This window comes from Jaculus jaculus, chromosome 7, assembly GCF_020740685.1.
Source record: "Jaculus jaculus isolate mJacJac1 chromosome 7, mJacJac1.mat.Y.cur, whole genome shotgun sequence".
NCBI classification, from domain to species: domain Eukaryota; kingdom Metazoa; phylum Chordata; class Mammalia; order Rodentia; family Dipodidae; genus Jaculus; species Jaculus jaculus.
Window position 1 is genome coordinate 122,093,862 of NC_059108.1, and position 23,847 is coordinate 122,117,708.

General features: G+C 48.3%; 1 protein-coding gene across 4 annotated transcripts in view; it reads right to left on the reverse strand.

Moving 5' to 3' along the window:
* Tmem229b (transmembrane protein 229B) overlaps window positions 1–23,847 on the reverse strand; it is a 50,948-nt gene that overhangs the window by 14,356 nt on the left and 12,745 nt on the right. For 2 of the 4 annotated variants that reach the window (XM_045155301.1, XM_045155300.1), the window contains exon 2: window positions 5,142–5,323. The gene's annotated coding sequence lies outside the window, so the exon portion shown is untranslated. Of the gene's footprint in view, window positions 1–5,141; window positions 5,324–8,869; window positions 8,888–23,847 lie in introns of those variants that run through there. The other 2 variants (XM_045155302.1, XM_045155299.1) reach the window with 2 other exon arrangements.

A 23,847-nucleotide genomic window follows, 5' to 3' on the forward strand; every position in this document is an offset into this window, starting at 1 on the left:
CATGTGAGCCAGACACACAAAGTGACACAAGCGTGCAAGGCTGCACACACGCACGAGGTGGCACACGCGCTAGAGTTTGATTGCAGTGGCTGGAGGCCCTGACGCACCAATTCTCTATCATCTGTCTGTCTGTCTGTCTGTCTAATAAAAATCCTCAGGGCTGCGACACAAAGCTGGGAGAGCACAGGCAAGAAAATTCAAGGTAGCATAGAGGAGAGTGTGGAGAGGATTGGAGGCAGGAAAAAAGCATTTGACGATTAGTGGATTTGGGGAAATAACACAAATTCCAAGAGCCTCCGTGCTTATTGATGAGGGGCCTGAGAACACAGTGTCCCGGCAAGGGGTCAGAACCCAAGGTGACTTGTCAGGACAAAGGAAAGGAAGTGGGAAAAGGAGAACTGGCTTCTCACATGCTGTCCCTGGGAGTAGCTCACCTGGGCCCTGGGAGTCTTCTGAACTCTGCCACAGGGCAGCCTCGGGCAGAACGGGCACTGGACACAGGTGGAGCTGGTCTTACAAGACCAAAACAGGCTTCAGGCAACGCTGGGAGGAATGAGCTGCCTTTAATTTGGCCAAACACTTCTCACTCCAGGAAGCTAGGATGCCGCAATACAGTGACTCTGAGAATTGTCCAATGGACATCTAGCTAAAAAGTCAAGGTACAGCCAGGCTAGGTACCCTATTCAATTCCCAAGAGACCCCAATCACGACTGTCCCATCTCTGGGGAGACACCCAGTGCTTCCAAGGAGGCCCCTGTGGAAAGACAGTATGGAGAGCTCCAGAGACCCCGAGTCCCCTCCCCAGTAGGCTGTATGCTAGGTCTCTCAGGGGGAGTGAGTGAAGCGAGGGGCTGTCCTACATCTGGGACACTGGACTGTTGCAAGATCTGCAATGGACCTCGCTTCCCCTTTGGTCATCAGGGTAAGGGAGAGAAAGAGTCTTGCTTCAAGGCCAGAAGGAAATCAAGTGGAAGTTAGCATCTGAGCCAGCCAGAGGCCACAGATGTTAACTTCCATTGATTTTTGCTCCCCTTGCCTTCCAGCTGACAAGAATAGCCAGGTACTCTTCAGAGCACTTTTCCTTGTATTAACTCAAATCGTCCTGAAGCCCATTTTATGGAGGGAGAAAATATGGCAGGGAGAGGCTAAATAATTAGCCCATGTTCTTACAGCTATGAACAGCTGGGCTGGTGAAAACTGAACCCCCCAAATCTGGCTCCTTCTCTCCTACTGAGCACACTGTACTGCTCCAGAAGCTGGCTACAGGCTTCTCTGAGGGCGTGGGCATTCTCTGAGCTTCTGCCTCTGGGAGGCTGGGACGGCATCCAGAGAAACAACGGGAGGTGCTGAGATGGATGTGGGCTTCCACTGGGCCATCAACCATGCTCAGAGCTGAGTGTCACGGAGAGCTAAGGTTCCCAGCCTATTCCTCAGGACACATCCTGGCAGGGGCCTCACCAAAGTCCTTCAAGGTCAAAGCTGAGCCTCACAGGATTATGACAGCAGTCACTCTTCTGGGCCTGAGTCAGAGACCCTTTGCCAGGGCACACATTATCCAGACCTGTCATTTATGCCAATCTAGCCTGCCACGGAAATCTCAGATGGCCCTACGCGGCTCTGGAAATATCAGCCAAGAGCAGCGGCCTGCGCGCAGGCTGCCCAGAGGAGCGAGCCATCTGCCCAGAGCAGCGGCAGGCAGGGCATCAGCCACCCACACAGGACTTTTAGCAGGACTCGGACATCAAGGACATCCCAGCTGGGAATATGGGGCTGGGGGTTGGTGCGAGAGTACTTGGGGAATGGAGTCCAGCCTGGCCTGGAGGTGCATGGGACCTGAGAAGCAAAAGACACCCTGTGGGTGAGGGCTGCAGGTGGAGCATCCAGAAGGGTGACTAGAACGTCAGACCTCTCCACGGCTGCCTGCCCCATTGTCACTCAGGTCTCGGCTTAGCCGTCACTCTTCCGAGATCTTCTCTGGACCCCCTAATCCAAAATGGGCTCAAAAGGGGCTTTTTGTCATTCATATTGTCCCATCTTAATTTTGTCCCCACTGCACTTTCTAGTATTTTGCTTCTGTTCTCCAGGGCTGTCTCTCTCTCCACTTATAACAAAAGCTTCACAAGGGTTGGGGCTGTGCTTTCTTTGCTGCTGGGGAACCGGCGACTAGAATGCAGCCTGACAATAATGCCTAACCAAACCCTGGGTGGCTGGGCGTGGTGGCACACGTCTTTAATCCCAGCACTCGGGGAGGCAGATGTAGGAGACTCGCTGTGAGTTCAAGGCCAGCCTGAGACTACACAATGAATTCCAGGCCAGCTTGGGCTATAGCAAGACCCTGCCTCAAAAAACCAAAACCAAACAAACAACAACAAAAACCTGGGGTTGCATGGATGGATGGATGGATAAATACATAGACAAATGGACTGGTAGGCCCAGATAGTCCCAAGTCCTTGAACACTAATGAGGTCAGGTATAAACAGCTAGCTTGCTCTGTCTTTCTCCTCTCTTCTCCCTGGGAAATATAGCCTCTTTAAATTTTAAATCCTATTATTTAAAACTATCTTTGCTACTTTCTTTTCCTAATTTCTAAAGTAACGTGCTCACAGCTGAAATTTATACATTGTAATAGGGATGATTTAGCAAACAAAAGCCCCTCCTAATCCCATCGTAGAGAAAGTCACTATTAATGGTGCCTTTTGCAGTCCCCCAGATTAAATTGCTGGAAAACATGCCAAGCCAGGCATTGGGGAAAGAAAAAGCATATTTGTAATGAAACCAAAGCCACAGCCAGTATCTTCCCCCCTTTGCAATCTTTCCCCGTGTGTAGATTTTATGGTACTGGGGTGTATTTATTCCATTACCTACCGTTTTCACTTATAGCTGCTTTTGTCAAATTGTTACAGATAGTTTACGTGCTCATTATTTCAGTGGCTATATAAGATCCTATCCAGTGGAAAACTATAATTTAGTTTAGCAAGATGTTCAACTCAGGGAATAATTCTTTCCTGTTTTTACTATTCCAGCTGATATCACGAGCATATCTTTATGTCTGTAACAAAAGAATTCAGTTATTTTGTTCTTTGGGATTATTTCCTAATGAAAGATTTATTTCCTTTCCTCCCTTTTTCTACCCACCCATCCTTCCCTCCCTCCCTCCATTTTGGTTTTATTGAGGCAGGGTCTCAAGTATCCTAGGCTGGTCTTGAAATCCAAAGCCTTCTGTTTCTGCATCCTGATTATAGGCACATACCTAGCTCCCTCTCTCTCTCTCTCTCTCTCTTTCCTTCCTTCCTTCTATTTATTTATTGATTATTTGCACCTGTGTATAGCAGGGGCGGGGGGACATGCCAGGACCCCTTCCTACTGCAAGCAAATGCCGGATACTTGTAACCACTTTTTGTGTCCAGGTTATGTGGGTAGCTTGGGAATTGAACCCAGGCTGGCAAGCTGAGCCATATCCCCAGGCCTCCCTTCTTTCTTTCTATAGCATCTAGCCCAGGCTGACCTTTAACTTGTGATCCTCCTGTCTCTGCCCTCAACTGCAGGATTATGGGCATGTGCTACCATGCCTGGTGTGAACGATTTCTTAATGAATGAATAATTTTAGAAGTGGAACCGGTGGATCAAAGGGCATGACAGTCTTCAGGCCAATGGTGTAGATTCTTCTGAGGACTTATGCCGGGTGAGTAACAGGTCTTGCATGTGGGTCACTACACTCCCACAGTGATCATCTCCATGGCCATTCTCCTATTCTAAATCCAGCCCCCACCCCAAGTTCAGGTTCACTCACACCACCCTGGTTAGAAATCAACGCAAGAATACCTTCCAGTGAGAATTTTCAAGGCCAAGCTGAGTGGGAAAGAGATTTTGGCCCTGAGCTGTGACTTCTCAGCTAGAAAAGTCAAGGCTGACCTACAGCTGAGAAACACCCTGCCACCCTTTTCCTACCCCCTGCATGTAGGGCTCTGGACTCCCGCGAACCAGTCTATGAGCACCTTCCAACCTCTCCAGTCAAAATGTCCAAGTGCCAGCTTAGTCTGCCCTGCCTTGCAGGGAGCACCCTTCCTCCTGGCCCCGAACCCCACCATCGGGTTGTTTGTTCTGCATAGACATAGCAGCCTGCAGGCCAGATGGGCCTTGGTTTTGGGAAAGCAGCCAAGTGTCATTTTTTTTTAAAGTATTATCAAGGAAAAGCCAGAGCAGAGGAGAGGGGTTAGTTGTACCTCAGGGCCTTTCGCCCTGTGTGGGGCTTGTCCAGACACTGAAGGAGACTTTGCGAAAAGCAAGAGGACTCGCCTCTGACCTCCTGCCATTTTTATAGCAACGAAGCCCCGGACGTTCCACCCAGTTGCTTTTGGTGTGTGGGCAGAATCTGAATTTTAGGTAAGGCACAGCTCCTATTACCTGGAAGTAAAGCCCATGCCCAAAGTATCCGGGGGCCTGGTGATGAGAAAGAATGTGGGAAGACACCCTCTTGCGGGTGTTTACTTTTTGGGGGGGCATTCAAGGTAGGGTCTCACTCTAGCCCAGGCTGACCTGCAATTCACTATGGAGTCTCAGGGTGGCCTCGAACTCATGACAATTATCCTACCTCTGGCCTTCCCAGTGCTGGGATTAAAGGCACACACCACCTCACCCCACATGGGTGTCCACTTCTACTCATTTCCACCAATATGGGTCTGGCCCAGTTTTTAAAAATTTTTTTGTTTATTTATTTATTTGAGAGCAACAGAGAGAAAAAGAAGCAGAGGGAGAGAAAGAGAGAGAGAGAGAATGGGCACACCAGGGCCTCCAGCCACTGCAAACGAACTCCAGACGCATATGCGCCCCCTTGTGCATCTGGCTAACATGGGTCTTGGGGAATCGAGCCTTGAACCTGGGTTCTTTGGCTTTACAGGCAAGCACTTAACCCCTAAGCCATCTCTCCAGCCCGTGGCCCAGTTTTTAGAAGCCATAAAATGGTTTCAACAGTCAATGCTCTCCATCCCAGAACTGTGGCCCTGTAACAAGCCCTGGCATAAGAAGCAGGCTTAGAACTTGAACCACCCCCTCCCCACCCAGACCTGTACCCTTGCTGACGAGGTGCCAAGTGGGAAGACAGACCAGTTCAGTGATCCTCTGCATGTTTGAAATATACTCACTTATCACAGCCTTGGCCACCTGGCTCCGAACAGACATCAGGATTGTTATGCAGATGTCTCCCAGCTTAACCTTTGCCTTGGTGCCAGACTGGACCTTGGTGCCATTCTCAGTAATGTGGGCCCACATCAGCCCCAGGGCTCAACTGATCCTTGGCTGGCAGGCAGGTGGCTTCCATGTGTCCCTGGAATAAAAGAGGAGGCCTCTTTGAACACAGTCCACTCCTAGCTCTGGGCTACCCAGCTCTGAGGCCCAGTGCTCAGCAGCATCAGGCCTCCAAGACCCCTCTCCTGGCAACAGCCATCTCTGCCATCCTTTCTGCTCAGGGCAGGGTGTTCTAGCCGTGAGATCCTGGGGTGGCTCCTGGACAATCTTCAGGCAGAGTGAGGACTCAGGGGCCTCTTCCATGTGGCTGGATGAGTGAGTGCGTACACACTTATAAACCGGAGAGGGGCTGGAACTGTGGAATCCAGCTCCGCTGTCAGCTTCAGATTACATTCGCCTTCACCTTGCAGTGGAGACATCTGTTTTCAAGGGCACTCAAGAGCCTCACAGAAGGCAGACAATGTAGGACATTTGTTTTAGCATTTTGAGAGTCAAGCACAACTACACAACTAAGAAACTCCCCCCCCAACACACACACACACACTGAGTCGGGTGTAGCAGTGTGTGACCTGTAATCCCAGCATTTGGGAGGCTAAATCAGGAGGATTGCCTTGAATTTAAGGCCAGCCACAGCTACAAAGGGCTACACAAGGCCAGCAAGACCTATATAATCACACACACACACACACACACAGAGGAATCTTACATGTAATCAACCACTGCAATATTTATCTCATTGTATTATTTACCATGATTATTGGTGAGCTCCTTTCTATTAAGGATGAAAACTGGCTACATGATGATGTAAGTCTTACTCCATAAAGCCCTGTGCCACATACATATTTTTAATAATATCCTCAAGCCCTTTTACTTTTTCTTCTTTCTTTGCAGTCCTGGGGACTAAACCTAGAGCCCCACGCATACTAAGCAAGAAGTCTACCACAAAGCTCTTTATCTGTAACCCTTTCTTTTTTTTTTTAATTTTTTGTTTACTTTTATTTATTTACTTGAAAGCAACAGAGAGAGAGAGAAAGATGCAGATATATATAGAGAGAATGGTCGCACCTGGGCCTCCAGTCACTGCAAATGAACTCCAGACGCGTGCGCCCCCTTGTGCATCTGGCTAATGTGGGTCCTGGGGAATCGAGCCTCGAACCAGGGTCCTTAGGCTTCACAGGCAAGCACTTAACTGCTAAGCCATCTCTCCAGCCCCTGTAACCCTTTCTTAAATGGTATATTCTGAAACAGGATCTTGCTAAGTTTCCCAGGCTGACCTTAAAAACAAGCCAAGCGCTGAGCTTATACTTCTCCTGTCTCGACTTCCTAAGTAGTTACAATTACAGATCTGACAAGACTTGGCCATTTGGTAGAAACTCCAGATTTTTTTTTTCTCCTAATACACACGTGCTGGAGCCCCCCCTGGAAACTGCCTTCACACAGCAGCATCTGCAGGACGCAAGAGAGTGTCCAGAACATGACCATTCAGAAACTGAAAATAATGCGTGTGGGGCGGGAGGTGGTACCGTCACCCCGTGCATGGGGCGCACCGTAGTGCAGAGGTGCCAGCCTGTTGTAATGCCCGGGCCCGTCTTCCTCCTTCTGCCAGACGCTGAGCACTGACAGGTCCTTTCTTGTCTGGCCCCTAAACTGACGGCCCGTGAGGCAGCAGGGAGCTGAGAAGGAACAGGGTGAGGACGGGGAATCTGACATATGCCCTGTAAAGTGTAATTTGGGGGGAGCATCGCCTGGGGCACAGAGAAAAGTGAGGGCAGGTGTGACTTGCATACACCACTGTGGGCTGCCTGTGCTCAGCCTTGCCTGTCCTTCCCCAGCTCGTCCACAAACGGCAACCTCTGCCACCTGCCATCTCCCTCCGGCCCGTCCATGCTCCTCTCCTCTCTTAGCCTGCCAGGCAGGGGTCAAGGGTCACCCTGGCACCTACCTATCACCTGGAGGAAAGCCCTTATGAAGCACATCCAGCAGCATCCAGCACTAGCAGCACCGCCATGACTCATGGCCTTGAGAGCTCAATTCCTCTTCCTTGGGACCTAGGTAGGCCACAGCAACAGCACAGGGCAAAACAGACACAGAAACCAAAAAACCACATCCTGTCAGCAGAGCCCGGCAGTGCTGCAGTCAGGCCGTCGCGGGCTGCTGGTGGCTGAGGTACCATCCAGGCAGATGACGCTGCTGTGGTCAGAGCACCCCTCTCTCTCTTTCTCTCTCTCTCTCTCTCTCTCTCGGAGCTGACCTCTGGCTGGACAAGTCCTGCTTGGCCGGGCTTTCCCTCAGGGAGCTGGTGATGGTAGCTGGGATGCTGGACTACTCTTTCTGCAAGTACTCAAGCTATCTGCTGCCCCCTCTCACACCTTCCTGGCCCTCAGGAGCAGTAGGCAGGGGACAGAGGCCACGAGGTCCCTTTGTGGATGGCACAACCTGAGCCAAGAGCCAGGGCGTGTGGATGTGTGAAGAACCCCCAGGACAGCTGCACACAGGCAGGACTTGGGCTTTTCCAGTTTATCTGCTCTAGTGATTCTCTCAAGACCCATGGCAGAGATAACAACCTGTTCTAATGGATGGGGGGGAGCAGCTACCGAGGCTCAGGACATTAAGAAATTTGGCTAGGCTGAACGTGGTGGTGTACCCCTTTAGTCCCAGCACTCAGGAGGCAGAGGTAGGATCACCATGAGTTCGAGGCCACCCTGAGACTACATAGTGAATTCCAGTTCAGCCTGAACTAGAGTAAGACCCTACCTCAAAAAAAAAAAAAAAAAAAAAAAAAAAGAAAGAAAGAAAAGAAAAGAAATTTGGCTAAATCCAGGGCTGGAGGAATGGCTTAGCGGTTAAGGCATTTGCCTGCAAAGCCAAAGGGCCCTGGTTCAATTCCCCAGAACCCACGTTAGCCAGCTGCACAAGGGGACACACGTCTGGATTTCATTTGCAGTGGCTGGAGGCCCTGGCATGCCCATTCTCTCTCTCTCTTTCTCTGTCAAATAAATAAATAAATATAAAGTAAAAATGAAATTTGGCTAAATCCATATATCCAATTTAAGCCCCAGGCCTTGGGCTGCAGTCACCACCCCTCTGGAGCCCCATACAGCATGTCTTTAAAGGACTTCCCTATCTGCGTAGTCTTTCCGGCGCTCCCCGTGGGCTGGTCATTTTGCATACATGCAGCCATTTCCCTCCAGCTTCTCCAGCAACATGTCTGAGGTGATCCTGAGAGCTGACAAGAGCCACCACCGCCACTGGGGTCTCAAGCCCTGCGACTTCCTCCCGCCCTCCTCCGCAGCCCGCCTATGCCCTCTCCGGACTGACCTTGCTCCTAGGTTATTTCACCTCACAGCCTCTACATCACTGCTCCCAGGGGGCTTTGGCCATGTTTCCACCAAAACCATCTGAAAGGTACTTCCTATAGGTCTGTCTGTTCTTTCCACCATAGATGAATTCCTAGAGACCACAGAATGTCTTCTAGATGGATAGATAAGCAGACTAACGGGGTCCAGCTATTTTGTTTTTGTTTGTTTGTTTTGTTTTTCAAGGTAGGGTCTCGCTCTAGCCCAGGCTGACCTGGAATTCACTATGGACTCTCAGGGTAGTCTTGAACTCATGGCGATCCTCCTACCTCTGCCTCCTGAGTGCTGGGATTAAAGGCGTGTGCCACCATGCAAACGGGGTTCTGTCTCCTTTCTGCCATCTACGAGCACCATCCCAATGACTGAGAGTGGGTGGCCAGGATCGGCACAGTACAGAAGACTTGGTCTGAAATCACACAGGGAGAGCTGAGGTAGGAACAGAGCATCCCAGGCAGGCACCCGAGGAGATACACTAGGCTCATACGTGGGCAGGGGGCCAGGCCAGTTAAGGTCAGAGAATGACAACGTCTTCTGTTATTTCTACAACATGAACAGGCAGCCAGTTTTCACAACGGAGGATCCATTTCCCAAAGAGGTTTAACCAACAGCTGCTGGCAGGAAATTCCCCCTGCATCGTTTTCTCTCCTCTATAACTATTTAGGGTAAGCCAGGCTTGCAGGATTCAGACTGCTTCTCTGACCAGAACCCAAATCCTCCCGCCCCTGGCCAATTCCATAGCCTGGAATCTAGACAGGAGCCAGAAATGCAGCGCGTAAGAACCATTCATTTACTTTCCCAGTCTCTTCCTTCCCATCCTTTCACAAATCTCCAAGGAAAAGAAGATATCAAATGACCGCATGTAGCCAGCTGGGCTATATGAGACTTTGTCTCAAATCAAAACACAACCCCCTCAAAAGAAAATCCCTTTCACATTCAAGAAAGTACTTCCCTGACTAGTTATGCAAGATTCTATTCTCTCTCTCTCTCTCTCTCTCTCTCTCTCTCTCTCTCTCTCTCTGTCCCCCACACACCAGTTCAGACACCAGCTACTTATCCTATAGTTTTTTTGTTTGCTTGCTTGCTTGTTTTTTGTTTGTTGTTTTAACACTGACACTCTCTGCCTGGAGATAATGCCAGATCCCACACTTTAAGGGCTCATTCTCACAAGACTGCTCCACCTCAGATGCCAATCATACGCGGTAGGTTGTCACCTGTACTTCTGACCGATGGACTTACAAACAAGGGTTCCCATGACCCCTCTTGGCATCTAATTTGTCAGGATGGCTCACAGAACTCATGGAGACACATACCTCGGCTGGGACAGCTAGATGAAAAGACAGATGGAGCAAGGCATAGGGAGGGAGCTTTGCACACCACCACCCTCTCAGGACCTCGGGCACGCTCAGCCACTGGGGGCTCAGCAAATGCTGATGGTCAAGGATTTTTATATTCTTAAGACGCTGGAGTTCAAAGTTCCGCCCCTCTAATCTCATCACATGGGCTTTTGGTGATTGGCTCCATCCTGAGGCTAGCAGGCGCCACCCTTAGTATTTCATTAGCAAAAAATTAAAAATTAAAAAAATAGACCTCAGATGTGACCAAATGGGTTCATTATGAATAACAAAAGACACTTCTACCACTCAGGAAATTCCCAGGGTTGTAGGGTTCCATAACAGGAACCAAGATTCAAAACAAATATATTGCATATTATATACACTTTCCTACCCAGGTGCTCCCAAAGTTAAGAGAACTCTAAAGGCCTATTAGAGAATCTTCTGGTTCCTGACCACCCCCCACATCCCCTGTTCTTCCCCTATGACCCAGAACAACTGCTTTTACTTATTCTATAGTAAGTCCAGCCCTGAACACCAGCCAGGTTGGCAACTTCCCAAACCAGAGTGACCATGTGAAGCTACAAATGTAACTGGTGTTCCAAGTGTCCCAAGGGACAGGCTGTGTATGGCCAGCGAAGCAGGGGAGGCACCGGGAAGTGGGTGGAGATGGTAGCTAGGCCCTCGCTGCCTCCCATGCTCCGAGGGTTGACTCTCGAGTGCCCTGGCTGCCCTTCCTGTGGACTCTAATTTGCACTTGGAGGCCACCTTGTCCTCACACTAGCCTGTCCTCCTCACTTATGCCTCCTCATTGAGTTCATTCTCTCTTTTGAGGGGGGAGGTGTAGTAAAGTCTTGCTCTAACCCAGGCTGACCTGGAATCCACTATGCAGTGTCAGGCTGGCCTCAAACTCGCAGTGATCCTCCTACCTGTGCCTCCTGAGTGCTGGGATTAAAGGCGTACGCCACCATACCCAGCTAGTTCATTCTATCTTAACGTGCCCTTCCGATCTTCCTCTCTCAGAAAATTTCTGTTCTCCCAACTCCTGCATCTAGGGGAGTGGTCTCCATGCAGCCTCTGCCTCTCTCCCTTCCCTCTCACCCTACTCACTGGCACCCAGTACCTCCTGCTTGCTGCCTGGAAGGCTGCACAGCTGCTGGGCTCTGTACTTAGCTGCCCGGCCACTGTCCCCGAGCCAGGCACGTGTTGCAGTAAAGAAACTCCTTATCATCCCTTCATCCGTAGCCCCCAACTCCATGCACAGCCCATCAGGCCAGTCTCTAGAAGCCCCTCACATGAGACTAGCAAGCCATTTCCTGTCAGCCAGCAAAGGAGATAATGGTGTCGCAGCCTCACTTACAAAGGGATCGGGAATGTATCTGGGTTCTCCACACCATGGCCCAAGTCCTCAGGGTGTCCCCTAGATTACTGCACCACACGGAACCTTCAGGAGCAATGGGAACCTTGCCCTTGGCTGTGCCACCCGAGCAGGCAAAGAAACCCGAAGGGTTGTGGGAAGATATGACTGGTCTGGCCCAATTTCTACAACCAAACCACTGTAGAGATTTCCAAACATCTTGCGACTTTATCCCCCCCCACCCCCCACCACCAGAACTCACAGGCCAGTGGAGACAGACGAGGAGGAAGCAATCTAACATTATAGAAGTTCTGGGAATATGCCAAGAAAAAGGGCTCAGAGGGAGACAGGATGAAATTAGAGCTTAAAGTGCAAGTCTTAATTTTTTAATTATTTTTTTGTTGTTTATTTTTATTTATTTATTTGAGAGTGACAGAGAGAAAAAGAGGCAGAGAGAGAGAGAGAGAGGAGAGTGGGCACGCCAGGGCTGCTTAGCCACTACAAATGAACTCCAGACACGTGCGCCCCCTTGTGCATCTGGCTAACGTGGGACCTGGGGAACCGAGCCTCGAACCGGGGTCCTTAGGCTTCACAGGCAAGCGCTTAACCTCTAAGCCATCTCTCCAGCCCAAATCTTAATTTTTTAAAAAAAATTCAATCTCTTTCTCTCTCTCTCTCTCTCTCTCTCTCATCTTAAACTTCTCTAAGGAAGTAGTATTCAGGCAGTGAGCAGGAAGATGACAACGGCAATGTGAGACTCTCTGGGAAAGCAGGCCGAGGAGACAACTGAAGAGACCCTCAAGTAGGTGAAAACTAAACAGCCAGAGAATCAGCAAAGCCAACACATTCAGTCAAGTGTGTCCTTGACATGAGTGAAGCCTGTATTCACCCCCAGCACGCACACACACGTGCGCGTGCGCGCGCGCACACACACACACGCACGCACGCACGCACACGCACACACACGCACACACACACACACGGAAAGGTGGGAGGGAGAAGGGGAAGGACATATCAAGGCCAGGCATCAGTGTGGTTCTGATGCTGCCGGCACCAGGCCTGTGGGATAAGCATCGGACCATCTTGACCATAGGGTTACATTTCTCTGGCTTAGTGATTGCCTCTGGGATGGACACATGCTCCAATCAGAGCCAATCCTGGTTTTATTTTTTTGTGGGAGGGGGTTGTTGTTGGCATGAACAGGAATAAAGTATTAAATGAGTTGAGTGCATGCCTTTAATTCAAGCACTCAGGAGGCTGAGACATGAGGATCTCCAGGAGTTCAATACCAGCTTAGATTACATAGCAAGACCCAGTCTAAAAAGCCAAAATACAAGCATGAGTGCTAAACACAAGTTATGGGAGGCTACAGTTACGGACTAAGCCCTGTACTGAGCCTTAATACACCAGGCTAAAGTTCTGTACCATCATGCTGAATCTAGTCTGTTTATTTGAATGCACTGAAATCAGAATGAGAGATAACAGCCAAATTTCTCAAACAGGCCGGTGTTTTATTTTGCTCTTGTGGTGGTGGGGATCTAGCCCAGGGCCTCTTTATGTAGCCTAGCCTGGGCTTTGATTCACCATCTTCCTGCCTCAGCCTCCCTAGTGCTGGGATTGTAAGGGTGCACCACCGAGTACACAGGTCTACTGTTTTCTTAAAAACTGATTTTAATCAGCTGGACATGGTGGCACACGCCTTTAATCCCAACACTTGGGAGGCAGGGGTAGGAGGATCACTGGGAGTTCAAGGCCAGCCTGGGACTACATAGTGAGTTCCTGGTCAGCCTGAGATAGAATGAGGCCCTGCCTCAAGAAACAAAAAAATGATCTTAATTGACTATTTTTAGTTCTACTACTGAGCAATAGACATCATTCCATGAAACAGAGTAAGTGTTCCAATGAGACCTGCAGAGAGGACTGGCTTGGTAAAGGCTGAGGAAAGCAGACACAAAGAAACAAAATGTGGACTGGTCATTTCAAAGTCACTTTCCTTCTAAGCAAAGAGAAGACAGAACAATAGCAAAGTAACTGGCCAGTTAACCTTGGGTTACTTCTTTTTGCTTTTTATGTTTAATTTTTTGTAAGAATTAAGGCAGAGGGACCCATACGGATTAGCAGTCATTCCCCATCCCCTGTTCCTCTGTGACGTCTTAATGTATTTGCCTGTCCTGGATGTTTTATGTACATGGAGTCATGTTCAGTTACCATCATTTTGGGCTTTGGGGACCCGTGAGTCATGTATGTATAAATTTTTGTGGCCTCATTGTCATAAATTTCTTTGCATTTTTTTCTGAGGCAGTGTCTCACTCTAGCCCAGGCTGACCTGGAACTTACTCTGTTGTCCCAGGCTGCCCTTGAACTCACAGTGATACCCCTACCTCTGCTACCCAAGTGCTGGGATTGAAGGCGTGCACCATCATTTTTTTGTGGGTTTTTTTTTTTTTTTTTGTCATTTGTGCCAAACCATCTGATGTTCAACACATGCTTGCACGCAAACATTTCAAACTTTATTTTTAAATATATTTTTTTAATTTTTTATTTATTTATTTGAGAGCGACAGACACAGAGAGACACAGGTAGAGGGAGTGAGAGAGAATGGGCGCGCCAGGGCTTCCATCCTCTGCAAACGAACTCCAGACGCGTGCGCCCCCTTGTGCATCTGGCTAACGTGGGACCTGGGGAACCGAGCCTCGATCCGGGGTCCTTAGGCTTCACAGGCAAGCGCTTAACTGCTAAGCCATCTCTCCAGCCCCTCAAACTTTCTTTTTAATTTTTATTTATTTACGTGTGTATATGTCACTTTACGTCCAGTTACATGGGCGCTGGGGAATTGAATACAGGCCAGCAGACTTTGCCAGTAAGTACCTTTAACCACTGAGCCATCTCCCCAGCCCTAAACCTTTTTTTTAAGACAAGGATCTAGCCCTAGCCTAAGCTGATCTCCAATGCACCTATGTGCTGAGATTATAAGCCTGCATCACCATGCCCAACTGATTTATAACTTTTTGAGAGGTTTCAACATACTAGTGAGATCACTCTTATGACAACCAGGATAACTCCAACAGTTTAGAGGACATTCCTTTCCCAAGTCTGCATGAATCAAACCAACTGAAATTAAATAGATCAAAGACGTCTCCTGCTATTGTTAATCAAGTCACTGCCCATCTACTCTCCAAAAGGCACACCACGCAACTGTACCCAGGAAGGAACTCACACACCTTTTGTTTGGGAATCCTGTTTGTTCCTTGGATGCATGTTTACATGATTGATATCAGGTAAGGTTTGTCCCTCTGTATTTCAAGAAACTAACTAAAGGAAAGTTACAATTTATCATCATGGGTCCCAAATTTCTGCCTTACAGAGGAAACTTGCAGGGTAAAACAATTCCTGCCTCTTGTGGCAGAAGGTACCCAGTGTCCTTACAGTGCCAGCTCCACCAAGCAGACCCCCCACTTGCCAAATGGGCATATGTCAGCTGGAAATGACTCACAGAGCCCTGGAAACTGTGGTCCCAGTCAGTCATCGGCTAACAACAGGATTATTAATGAATAGAGACAAAATGAAATGCTTTGTGTTCAACCTAAATTTCCATCTGTCTGTGATCAAAAGAATTTAAGGAACTTAATTGGGCCCCAGACTGTAATGGGGAAATTGGGGTTCTGGGGTGCTTCCTGGAACCCCAAGCCCTGAAAACTAACCAAAGAATTGGCAATTCCAGATTCAAGAGAATGTTTTTTGAAACACCACACTTTCTTCAGATTTTACAAAGGAATGTGGAAAGGGGAAGGCTGGGAGGTAAGGGGCGATAAAGTGGGGAGAAGAGAAGTGCGCCATGTGGAGCCCAAATGCCCATGTGTGCCACCTGCAGCTTAGGAGTCCATGTGACCAGATACAGATCTGGGGGAGAAAGTGTGGAAAGAAAGAAGAAAAGAAAGTTCAAGGAGCTCCTGCCATGTAGGGAGTGAGGGCTAGGGGCCCCTCCCAACTGGGCCTGGGATGGGGTCTAGGCCGAGCCCTTCCTGCTGGGCCTGAGCCTGGGCTAAGTTAGCCCAGGCCCAGCAGAGGAAAAAGCTCACCCACAGCTAGAAGTTCCCAAGTGATCCGAGAGAGCGAGAGAGGCTTCCATCCCCTGGCAAAGGTACTTTTTCTTAGGGTGGTGGGCTGTCTTTTGGCCCAGGAGAACCTGAGGACCAGCTGGTTGGTTAAGGCTAGGGGCTGTCTCAGGAAGAGATGAGCTCTGGCACCAAGTTCTGGGGGCTGAACTTGACCAACCACAATGTTTAAATCCTATGAAAGACCTCCCTCCTAAGAGGGGTCCTGACCATTTGTGGACAATTTTATGGAAGTAGGCAAGAGAGATAAGAAGTCAGATCATCTTCGATTTCTAACAAGTACAAATTTTTCTCCCCTTTTCACTTTCAGGGGTCCAGTCACCCTAACTCTACACCCCACCCCCAAGACTACTACATCTGATGTGAGTGTTTCAACTTAAGGAGAAAGTAAATACCCAGCATGCCCAGATTCACACTCTCTCTCTCTGCTTATAAATAATACAATAAAAATATATCTTTTAAAGCCAGTCATGTGGCACATGCCTTTAATCCCAGCACTTGGGAGGCAGAGGTAGGAGGATCACCGTGAGTTCAAGGCCACCCTGAGACTACAGAGTGAATTCCAGGTCAGCCTGGGCGAGAGTGAGACCTACGGCAAAACAAAACAAAAGGTAGACAGCACCTGAGAAAGAACAATAGACACATGAGGTTGTCTGGACTAGACTCACCCCTCTCCCAACGTGCGCGCGCACGCGCACACACACACACACACACACACACACACACACACACACACACACACACACCCCAGCTCTGCTCTTTGTAGACAGAAAGGGAAGGGAAGCACTAAGAATATGAGAGATCAGATCTCAAACAGAGCAGGTGGCTCTTGCTTCAAGGGCTGCAAATCTTCCTTCTGGTCCCTGCCCAAGCTTCGTCATCCCCCCTTGATCGGTAGAGCGTGATTCTCTTCCCCTTTGCCAACAACCCAGCACACCGTGACTTCTCTCTCATAAACAGCACCCATAGACAAGGCACAAGCTAAGAACAGGTAGTGCAGAAATAATTTTTTCTGTAAACTTCAGAACCACACTATCTAGTTCTGTAGCCTGATCAACCTTGTGTATTTATTTAAATGTTGATAAGTGCCAGGCGTGATGGCACATGCCTTTATTCCAGCACTTGGAAGGCAGAGGTAGGAAGATTGCCATGAGTTCAAGGCTACCCTGAGACTACATAGTAAATTGCAGGTCAGTCTGGGCTAGAGTGAGATCCTACCTTAACCCCCACCCCCAGTAATTAAATAAATATATAAATGTTAATAAGTAAAAATGAATGAAATTAAACTCTTAACCTCCTCAGATGAAGTTAAGCGCTGCTCACATTTCAAGAACTCAACAGCTGCATGTGGCTGGTGTTGGCAGTACTGGACCAGAGCAGATATGGGACATTTCTACCATCACAGAAGAAGGTAGTGCTCCTGTAGGATTTGCTAATGTTGAGCCCCATTCCCTCGTTCCTGAGGATCTTTCCTTCTGAATGGAGATCTGTCTCCTCGCTCTCCCCATTGGGAAATAACCTAGTTAGCCAAGGCTGCCACTACGTGAAGCAGGGGAGTTTCAGTCTTGTTTTACAGAAGAATGTCCTGGTAATTGGTGAATAAGGCCAGCCCCTGGCTATAGTTCAGAGCAAGATATTGCATTTATTTCTGTCCTTCTATGTGACAGACAGCTTCCAACAGGCCATCCCATCCGCCCCTCCACAGGTCTACACGACAGACATGGACTCCAACTGACTCAGGAGGCAAAAGAAGCTCCAAGAGACTGAGAGACTGGCTGAAGACCACAGCTACAGCATGGAGGGCTGAGATCTCTCTGAGTGTTCTTCCTTACACCACTCCTTAGACGTGGGGACATGACGACCAGTTTGGCTATAGCAATGGGCCACCTGCAGCTGACAACTAAGCCTTGTGCAGACCATGTGTTCTATGCCTTACAGCCTACTTGAGATCCTCCTAAGGAGCCATCCAGCAAGGCTTGAAAGACACCTCATCAGCGCTGGGGACATGGCTCATGGCTCAGTGGTAAAAATGCCCGTTTGTGAAGTTAAAGTACCCACTCAGTACCCAAGTAAAACTGTCTTTAAAAGTGTCTGAGCCGGGTGTGGTTTACGCAGGCCTTCAATCCCAGCACTCACAAGGCAGAGGTAGGAGGATCGCCATGAGTTTGAGGCCACCCTGAGACTCCATAGTGAATTCCAGGTCAGCCTGGGCTAGAGGGAGATTCTACCTCAATAAACAAAAAGAGAAAAGTGTCTGACATGTGTTTGAACTCCCCCGCCCCCATACACACACACTGCCTCCCAAGTGCTGGGATTCAAGGCGTGTGCCACCGCGCCCAGCCCAATAATATAGTTTTTCAAGACACTACATCATAATCACAGGAAGGGCACAGCCCACAAGATAAACCCGGGAGAGCGGCAAGAGTCAGGACACAGTCATGTGGCATTTCTCCCAGGCAAAGAGGGGAAGGACAAAATGCAAAATTTATTTTAGGAAGCTCTCTGGACCATGAGCCCCATATCTTCGTCCTGGATTACACTTGACATTGAGTATCCATTTATCAAATTGGGAGGAAGCCAGGGTGCAGGTCCTCCACGAGTAAGTGGCCCTGGGCAAAAGTAGCCCTAAGCACAGGTGCGCACAGGGGGTAGACTGAGGAATGTGACTGCAGCTGTTTGCTCTCCATTCTGACCTGATCTTGCCCCTTTCCTTTAAATGATGGTCTGCGGGAAAGGTTGGCAGACACTTGGCTACCCAGGCACCTCGTGAAGCATTAAGCCCAGCTACCCTGGCTCCTCCCTCAGCCCCCTGCTGGACAGCTCCACCACTGAGCAAGCGCCCAGCCTCGCAGCAGGCTCAAATGATGCCCCCAACAGCCGTTCAGCAAGAGTAATTAAAGGGAATGTTATCTCAGTCAGTCTCTCATTAGCCACGTAATTAGACTGCTGAAAATAATTAACATTCCTTTTGACAAAGGAAGCAGAGGACCCATTACATACATTAGGGCGGCCTCACACCAGCCCCAGGAAGGCCGGGAAGGGAATTCATCAGCTCCCAGATCTCCGTGTGGCACAGAAGCCCTGGGCAACTCAGACCAAGTGGTGAGCCCTGCCCTGAGCCAGGCTAGTGGGTGAGCCAATGCATATGACCTGCATCCCTTCACAGATCCATTACAAGGCGTAATGGCATACACATACAGGTTTGTTTGTTTGTTTTTTTTTTTTTTTTTGGCTTTTCAAGGTAGGGTCTCACTCTACCCCAGGCTGACCTGGAATTCACTATAGAGTCTCAGGGTGGCCTCAAACTCATGGTGATCCTCCAACCTCTACCTCCTGAGTTCTGGGTTTAAAGGCGTGTGCCACCACACCTGGCCAGAAAAGACATTTGATAGGAAGAATAAATAAGTTCAGCACCAGAAAACAAGAAGGAATCATAAGAGCACCTTGAAAATAGAAGAGATGGCTTAGTGGTTAAGGAGCTTGTCTACGAAGACTGAGGACCCAGGTTCAATTCCCCCAGTACCTACCTAAGTCAGATACACAAGGTGGCACATGCATATGGAGTTCATTTTCAGTGGCTAGAGACCCTGGCATGCCTATTCTCTCTCTGTCTGCCTGTCTTTCTGATATATAAATTAAATAGACATTGTTCCGAGAATTATATCAAATAGCTCTCAAAAATCCTTTGATCCCCACTGTATAAATAAGACCCAAGGTCACAGGGCCAGGTATGTGCCAGGGCTGGATTTGAATGCAAAGTGACATAGCTGTGGATCCTCCGCTCCCTCCAAGGGGCACTTCTGAGGATGCCACATTCGGAGCTAGCCACTCTGGGGCACAGGGGAGGTGGGGGGAAACATGATGGTAGTTGTTGGATTCAGAGCAGCCAATTCGGTCATTCCCTCTTCATCCCCACCATGTTATGCGTGGGCACTGGGTTAGAGGGGGTCTTCTAGATCTGCCACTGCCAACAGGCACACCTCACCCTCCATGTGCAACTAATGGGGTCTGGCGCCAGTGCGCAGTCAGAGTTCATACAGAGGTGACCAGAAAAAGCTCAAGATTCAAGGAGCAGAGCACACAGGGTTCACAAAACACTGGATGAAAAAGGAGGCCATAATCCGGGTGTGTGGTGGCGCATACCTTTACTCCCAGCACTCAGAGGGCAGAGAGGCTGGAGGATCACTATGAGTTTTTGAGGCCAGCCTGGGACTACAGGGAGACCCTTTCTCGAAAAAAAAAGTTAATTCTTTTTAAAGGAGGACTAGAAAGATGACTTAGTAGTTAAGGCACTTGTCTGAGAAACCTATGGACCCAGGTTTGATTCCCCAGGACCCACAAAAGCCAGATGCCAATTGTGGCGCATGCAGAACTGAAGTTCATTTGCAGTGGCTGGAGGCCCTGGTGCACCCATTCATTCTCCTGTCTCTCACTCCCTCCCTCTCTCTGCCTCTTTATATTATAAATAAATACATTAAAAAAGGAGGCCATGAAAAAAAACACCAAATTTAACAAAGAAGAGGTTCTAGATACAAGGTAAAATTAATAAAAACAAAGAATGAAAGAATTTAAAAATATCAATAATCTCTGAGGGATAAGAGGGGCTGCTGAATCCATGAAATAGAACAAGGTTGTTATCGTTCACAAAAAAAAAAAAAAAAAAGTGAACATCTTAGAAATAAAGGCAGTAAAAATTCTATACCAAATGTGTTACTATTCAGACTAGAAAAGTCATTTATCTTCTTTCAGCTGGAGGCTAGGCACAGAAGGAAGTTACTTTTTAAAATGCCTAAACGAAGATATGTTTCTTTTTTCTTTCTTTTTTTTTTTTTTTTTTTCGAGGTAGGGTCTTACTCTAGCTCAGGATGACCTGGTTTTTACTATGTAGTCTCAGGGTAACCCCGAACTCATGGCAATCCTCCTACCTCTGCCTCTCGAGTGCTGGGATTAAAGGTATCTGCCACCATGCCCAGCTGAAGATACATTTCTTATACAAAAGGCCATGGATCCTGCCCCCTGTACCAATCCCAGATCTTACCAAGGCTGCCCATAACTCACTGTACACCAAGCACATACTCTGGTCCCTGGTATCTGGGTGTCTTCTCAGAATTATCCCTACCTGGAACACCCTGCTGTCTTCCGGTTACCCACATTTGTCTGTCCTTCAATGCCCACTCAAAGATTACCATCCCAGATGGGAATAAAAGCACACTCCTTAGGAAAGGGTCCCTGTACCCTACTTACTCCACAGTCCCTCTGCCCCAAACTCCTAGAGGCACCCAGTGCTTGAGTCCTGGGGCAGTGCTGTTACACTGTCCTCTGAGACCACAATATTGTCAATAATTACTATTTTAATTGTAAAATTTTACTTCACTCTAGCCCAGGCTGACCTAGAATTCACTATTTAGTCTCAAGGTGGCCTTGAACTCTGGGCAATCCTCCTACCTCTGCCAGGATTAAAGGTGTGCGCCCCCACGCCTGGCCCTTTACCTTTTAATGAGTCCAAGTCTTGTCTCCCCAACTCTATCGCAGCACTGGAAATTCTCGGGGAAGGCACCAGGTCTCTTTCTATACCCCGCTGTGCCCAATAAAGCTGAGGAGCTTTCACAATGACATTCTTCTGGGTCAGCTGCATGTGAATGACCAATGAGCTTCAGTTTCGATGGGAGGAGGAGGAAAACCATTGAGGAGAAGCAGTGACTCAACAGGGCTGGGTTCAGCACAGCCAGGTTATTCCCCCCAAATAGACTATCTAGTCCTAGAGAGCTTTGAACTTCTTCTCATTGAGCTCATCAGAAATATGTCAGGTGGGGTGGCGCACGCCTTTAATCCCAGCACTGGGGAGGCAGAGGTAGGAGGATCGCCATGAGTTTGAGGCCAGCCTGAGACTACACAGGGAATTCCAGATCAGCCTGGGCTAGAGTGAGACCCTACCTGAAAGAAAGAAAGAAAGAAAGAAAGAAAGAAAGAAGGGAGGGAGGGAGGGAGGGAGGGAGGGAGGGAGGGAGGGAGGGAGGGAAAAGAAAGAGAGAGGGAGAGAAGGAGGGAGGGAGAGAGAGAGAAAGACCTGGAAACATAAAGCTGATGGTTGGGGCATGAGTGAACAAATGTGAGGGCAAACCAGGAAGAACAAGAGACTCTACAGGCACAACTACTCCAGCTCTGGAATCTCTACCATCTCGCCAAAGTGCCCCTCACAGGCAGTTTTTCCCCCTTCATTTTCTTGCTAGACCAGGGCTACATGTAGTAAATGTGTCCTGGAGGTAGTTTGAATCCTGCTTTGTCCACAAGCCCTTAATAATGAGTTTGGCTACACTTGTCAAACCAAAGCTTCATGGTTTCGTATGGTATTTATCTTCCAAAAAAAAAAAATCTTGCTAGTCCCATTCATACTGCCTTAGGCCTTCAAGCCAGGTTTCTCCCTCCTGAGATCTCACATGGGCTTTCTAAGGCAGATGTCCCATTTCCAACATCCTTCTAACCATCCCGTCCAGCTAATTCTAAAATAACCCTCTGGAACACACACAAAACATCGTCCGCTGCTCTGTGTGGCCACTTGAAATAACACAAGGACAGACATAGGAAAGAGTCTTTCAAGAGATTCGCTGAGGGCTGAAGGGGATGGAGTGAACCACCTATGACACCGGTTCACTCGCTTAGTTATGCAGAAATCATCTATCTCACCTTTTATGCGTACACCACTGAATGTTAAACAAGTTGGCCTATGAATGCTAAAGCATGGTGAGGGCGGGGAAGGGGGTATTTTTAAAATGTTGGACATGGGCTGGGGAAATGGCTTAGTGGTTAAGGCGTTTGCCTGTGAAGCCTAAGGACCCCAGTTCAATTCCCCAGGATCCACGTTAGCCAGATGCACAGGGGGGTGCATGCATCTGGAGTTGGTTTGCTGTGGCTGAAGTCCCTGGCACACCCATTCTCTCTTTCTCTTTATCTGCTCCTCTCTCTCTTTCTCTCCCTCTCTCTCTCTGTCTCTCTCTCTCTCAAATAAATAAATAAAATATTTTTAAAAATAAAGATATTGGAAATATAAAGTCTTGAGGGTTGGGCGTTGGGGTGTAGTTCAGTGGATGAGCATGTACTTTAACATGCTCAAGTCCCTGGGTTCAATCACCAGCACTGGAAAGGAGTGAAAAAGAAAACGTAGATAAAATCTTGGGAATCCTATTGCAACATCAAATACTAGAAAACTAATAATTTCCATTCTTATAATGTTTTTTTCCCCAACTAAACAAGACCTTTCAAGTTCATCTTATTATTCATGCATTCACTTGACAAGTACACAATACCAACTTTGTACCACAAAAACATGCAAAGAGCAGAGCACAGAGTCAGAGGCCCCAGCCCAGGCCAAGCATGTGGACATTGTATTTGGCACACTCATGTGCCCAGAGCACCAGCCACAGTGAGGTACCAGAGAAAGTTATTTCAAAGAACAGCAGGGCTCAAGGTGTAGCTCAGTGACAGAAGAATTTCCTAGCATACTTGAAGACTCAGGTGGGGCAAGGAGAGAAAAGAAAGGGGGAGAAAAATGAAAGACTCAAAAAGAAACCATAGCTGGGCCTGGTGGCACACGCCTTTAGTCCCAGCACTTGGGAGGCAGAGGTAGGAGGATCACCATGAGTTCAAGGCCAACTTGAGACTATGTAGTGAATTACAGGTCAGCCTGGGCTAGAACAAGACCCTACCTTGAAATAAAAAGAAGCCATTGTGGCTTCAGCACAAATATAATTTGAATTTGTTCCTAGAAATAGTTTTATAACATAATTTAGAATTATACTAATTTATATGTAATTACTTGTGGAACCCAGTGCCCATGCTGAAGTCTTTCTTACTCTTGCCCAAATAGTAAACTAAGGGTTGCAATCCTAATGGCTCAGCAGTTAAGGCACTTGCCTGCAAAGCCTAATGACCCAATTAGGATCCCCAGTACCCAAATAAGGCCAGATGCACAAAGTGGCACATGCATCTGGAGTTCGTTTGCAGTGTCGAGAGTCCCTAGCTTGGCCATTCTCTTTCTTTCCCCGACCTCCAGTGTTATGGCACATGTCTTTAATCCCAGCACTTGGGAAGCAGAGGTAGGATTGCTATAAATTTGAGGCCAGCCTGAGACTACATAGTAAATTCCAGGTCAGCCTGGGCTAGAGCAAGACCTTACCTCAAAAAACCAAAAGCAGGCTGGAGAGATGACTTAGCGGTTAAGCGCTTGCCTGTGAAGCCTAAGGACCCCAGTTCGACGCTCGATTCCCCAGGACCCACGTTAGCCAGATGCACAAGGGGTGTACACATCTGGAGTTCGTTTGCAGTGGCTGTAGGCCCTGGCGCGCCCATTCTCTCTCTCTCCCCCTCTTTCTCTGTCTGTCTCTCTCAAATAAATAAATCAAATAAAATAAAGGCAGTCTGTTGGGCTTGCCTCAAAAAAAAAAAAA